The sequence below is a fragment of the Amia ocellicauda genome, chromosome 19 (genome assembly GCF_036373705.1).
Source record: "Amia ocellicauda isolate fAmiCal2 chromosome 19, fAmiCal2.hap1, whole genome shotgun sequence".
Taxonomy (NCBI): domain Eukaryota; kingdom Metazoa; phylum Chordata; class Actinopteri; order Amiiformes; family Amiidae; genus Amia; species Amia ocellicauda.
This window is the reverse complement of record NC_089868.1, coordinates 19,106,589-19,111,971: the sequence shown is the minus strand read 5'-3', so window position 1 is coordinate 19,111,971 and position 5,383 is coordinate 19,106,589.

Sequence of the window (5,383 nt, the reverse complement as noted above, 5' to 3'; positions counted from 1 at the left end):
TACATTATTGAATCATAATAATAACAATAATTGTTATTAATAAGCTATGTCTATAAAGATATGATTTACATACTGGCTGGATGCCTGTTTAAAACTATTTATTTGAGAACATTGATTCACCAGACATGAGGAATTCAAATGTCTAAACAGTTTCCTCTGTAGTTTGTGTGTAAGATAACTTCTAAGATACTCTGAGATGTTTAATCTTTTTGTGGTCATTCTCTTCCTTGGCAATACTCATCATCAAAAGGAAAAGCAGCTAGAATGTGGCACATATATGTATAATTTTAGTCTTTACTTTTTTCCATCTGGGAATCACACACATCTCCAAGACAATTCCTCCTTCATGTTCGGTTTGTCTTTGCTCCTCGGCTTGTTGTTTCTTTTACCCACATGACTACAGAAAAAAATATTTTGCCTGATGGCTCTATTCATTTTGAGAATGCTGAGGGGTAAAGCCCTGCTTTGAACTTATAAAGTAAAAAAACACATTTTAAACACTGTGTCAGTGATGGTGATGTCAGAAAGTATTTATACAGCCGGTCTGTTTGGGAACGGAACTGGGCAGCACTGACATGAATGTAGACCTGGCTCTGAGACAGAATAAGTTTACAAACACTAGTATGTACAAAACACACTTGCAGTAACAAAACAGTAGAATAGTACTGTGTCCTGGTGTAAGTGGGACAAAAGCACAACATCATCTACACCAAGAGAGACAATATTTACAAACAAGTAAATAAATAAAAGCGGTGAATATTTCGGACAGCTAGGCATTGAAGAGAATATGCCAAAATCTTGTAACAGATGTTGTTAGAGGTTTCCGCTTAGTGTGGGTTTTTTCTTTCCCTCAATAAGCACATCCCTCATTGATAAAGATGTTAGCACTGGCTAAAATTGTCACATTGACTTGACTGGCATGTGGTAAATGAATGAATCTTTTGTGTATATAAGTGATATGTTAGAGTCAGTGTGCTAATTTTCTGGTCATGTATAAAATAAATACAGACATGAATCACAACTTGTTCTGTTGCTTGTGCCTCAGAGAAGGTTTTGTTTGATTATTGTGATGGGATTGGGAGGAGGGTGTTAACCAACCCACACAGACAGCTTTTGTGTGTGACCGCTTCATATGGAAAGTGTATTATTCAAGCCCTCCATTTCCTATTACAATTATTTGCGTTCACACAACACAACTGGGTTACCGCATATGCACACAAAGGATTGTGGTGTATAAGAAATACATTACATTCTTTAACACTGCAGTAGTAATGACCTACTGTATTATTATCAAGTTCTACCCAAAGCCATTGTGTTACTACAATGTACATAAATCCTTTCATAATTTATGCTATTCAAGGTTTATAAACATAATCAAATACTTTCTCAATCTGATCTAAAGTTAAATATAAAATGGACACCAAGAGAAAGTGATGACACACATAAACATTCCACTAATTCTGGTTATAAAAATAGTCTAAAAACTAAATAAAATCAAATATAGAAGAGATTAACCACAATTTATATAATGCAATCATCACACTATGTCAAAAAAGTAAATGAAAGGAAGCTATTGGCTGCAAAGGGTTTTGGAGCTACATATGAAACAATGCTCTGTACTGTCTTCTTAATAACAAAATTCACAAAAGTCCATATGATCAAATAACCCCTTCAGTTTATCTAGAAGCATTTACCCCAGAAACACAAACAGGCAGCAGTGATTTAATTATCTTGAATATCACAAGGATCCAAGAACCTGGTCTTCACCTAATTTTATTATAGGTCACCCAGAGCTTTTTAATACTATGTGACAAGTGTTCCCCTGCCATAAAACTGCATTCATTTCTGTTAGACACAAAAGTGCTGGGTCACTGATGCTCTTTTCTGAGCGTTTTGCTGTCGTATTAGAGTTTGTGGCGAAGCGACATTCCTGCATGAAAGGCTTGGATATTAAAGTATACATCGCAAAAAACAAATCATGGCAAAAAATATTATTTGGGGTATTACTTTCTGAGACCACCCTCCAAAAACATTTGATGTGGTAGAAATATTAGTCAGTCTTCACTGGGTCCAAATACAGCTTTTAATATTTTTCATCTGGATGGCAAAAGCTGATGTTTTAAATACCACATGTATAGCTCCCAAAAATTCCAGAGCAAGTTTGAGGCAACTGTTTACGCCAAATACATAGAATGAGGAAGGCATATGAGGAAAGGTGTTGCTAGATTGTGAAACATTCTCACACGTTTACTTCTATCGTGATAAAACGGTGTTATTGGTCAAGTCCTTCTAGATTAAATGAAATCAAAGCAGGGTGAATAGGATATCACATGAAGAAAAGGATTGTCTTCAGCTGAACAACTTTAATTGCACTGTATGATTATTGATTTTAAAGCCACTTATTTATGTTAATCTTTAAAACGACAAGAACACTACATTAATACAAATAAAACCTGGCAGTAGATTTAATGTAATCATATGAGAAATCACAGCCAAATGGAGATCATGGATGACAAGAGAATATGATGTTCTATATATATTGACATTAATTGGAAGGAATAAATACATAATTTTAATATCAGAATGTAAAATATGCAGCATTATATATATATATATATATATATATATATATACATTTTTAAAGATACTTAACATACACTTAGTAATTTTTACCATCTAAAAACATCAATTATTTTTATTTTAGACAAAGGCTGGGATTAAATTAAAATTTGGACCCACCTGCTGATAGAAAACTACAAACCTGTACTCAGAGGTGGCTTAATTTTTAATCAGATGGTTCTTCCTTCTAATTATCAATATAATCACAATGAAGTACAAGTTTATAGTTTGCTATTGCTATTTGCTGTTTCCCAAATTGGAGGATTTAGATGGTGAAGCCCTATTCCACAGTGAGTTTTGGGGAAGCACAGGGAAGTGAACTCCTTGAGAAAGACAGCCTTTACATTCCTGACATTTAGGCAAGCCCTGTGGCCTCACTTCAATTGAATAAAATTATCTGCATTACATTTTCCACAAAATACACAAGACATACTTTTTTCTCTTTTTTGTTTTAAGCTGTAAACATTTAATTGGGTTCATAATAAGCTCTAGGTAATAAATTTGCTGCCTGTGTGTGTTTGTTTGCGTGTGGTTGAACGGTGGAGTATTAAACAATGGCTACAAAAACATTGAATATGCACTAATCTTTAGGGGCAGAGATCACACAACATTACCTCCAGGACCAAGACTATTGCCAGCTCTTTTTCTAATTAATATATAAAATCCTGCATAAACTACTTTCAGAGCTAAAAAAGAAAGCAAGAAATACAGAGAGGAAAAGCCACACAGAGTTGCTGTTTGTTTGCCAACTGTGTCTTGCTGATGGTTACGATTTAGTAATCATAAGCAGATGTTCATTAATGAGTTTTTAAAATATCTCAGGGTAGGAGCTGGGAGGCAGCCCGGAGGGGTCTGATCTGAGTCTGGCTCAGGGTGAATGGTCTTTACGTGATGAGAAGTGTAGCAATAGATACCAGCTGAATCTGGAGATGGAGCAAAATATGAAACATCTATGCCAATGTTTTCATATTGATGGTGTTGTTTAATACTAATGGAACGACAGCAAGAAAATACATTTCGAAATTAAAATATACTAAAATTAAACACAACATTCAACAAGCAATTCTGAATGACCAGACTCTGTCTTTTTGAACCATAAGTGCTTAATCCCTGGTTCAAGTGGACTTCGAGTGGTTTGAGTGGACTGGGGTCTTTGTGATAAAAGATGAACACTGTAAATGAGGCGCATATGAACGTATAGCCATGGATATGTTTCAGCGGATGATGTCCCCCTGCATTGAATTAAGCAGCTTTCTGTGTTTCCCTTGAGAATACAGATAAAGATAAGTGTGTGAAGCCGTCCGTCCCGATCTGCTGTCGTCGTAAAGCACGCCAATGAAATCAAGCTACTCTGACAGATAGAGTTACTCAGCATGTCGATTCAACAGTCTCCTCACGGTGAAGTTGGAAAACTATATTCCATGTGCAGCGTTACTTTTCTGAACCAAAATAAAGCTTTTTACAGTTCCCGCATATATAAGTTTGGTTGCTAGTAAATGTTTTATTCTTAGGATCAAAACCAGAGAATTCTAATGATTGACCTCATAATGGAAGCAGAATCCTGGTGCTGTTGAAACGTCACCGTCCGCCTCTGAGACGCACAGACAGGAACTTATGATCAATCTTCGGGAAAGTCTCGACAGGATAGCTGGACGAACAATAACATTTCACAGGCACCAGATTCACATTACTCTTCCTTTTTTAATCCCAAAAGCATTATTTCACTGGGCATTTTTGACAGCTATAGGATCAACAGAAGGTATAGAAAATATTACACACAACTTTCAGAGCCTGTTATCAAGACCTATCAGTACAGTTTCCCAGCACCAGAACTGTTGGCTCGGACCATTTCTGATTATAAACAAACATGAATGCAGACTGTTTCTATGACAGACACGTACAGGATACAGATCTTCATTGAGTAACTGTTAGCTATCTGAACAGGCTTCAAGTCAGATAGACACTGAAGAGATGAAGTGATAGAATATATCTATTTCATTTTTCAAACCAATAAATTCAATATGTGCCAAGAAGGCCCCCTTCATGTATCAAAATATGGGCCACAAAAGTATGAGATGCACAGAAGTAAAGGAGCACATGTACGTGACTCAAACAGGATGCATTACAAAGGCTAAATCTTGGCTTGGAGTTCAGGAAAGCTGGCTGGATCATAGATTCATCTCATAAAAGATAATTGTTTTGTCTATCAAACAGTCTGGTTATTCATGTGTTTTCAGAACGCTCCCTTCATTTTGGATTCCAAGACAAATGGGTTTGGGGTCATTAGAAAAGTGTTTGTATTCTGCTCATATTCCACATGTGTCCCAGCACACACAACACAGAGACCGGGAAGGGGGGAATTGAAGAAACTGGGTGGGATCTTTCAGGCAGTCAATATAATTTTATAATGAACTGGCAAAAATCTTGATGCTAGGGAGAATAGATCCAAGCCTGAATTATTAGACAAAGCATTTGGCTTTAAAATCTGTTTATTTGTAAGTTATTTAAAGTGAAATGCTTGGTTGCGGCAGCTTTGTAAATTAAAAGATCTATTTTTGATTATATTTTTCACTTTTATAATGCCAACAATTTTGTTTTAATAGTGTTTTACTCAAACGGCATGTAATCCCCTAAAGATGGTGAATTTTTGTTTTAATTGTGTTTGGAGAAACTGAGGGAACAATTAATTTTAAATTGATTGGTGCTTCGCCCCTTTTAACCCTTTTTTGGAGCTAGAATTTAATCAGCTTTTCTGAATGGCACA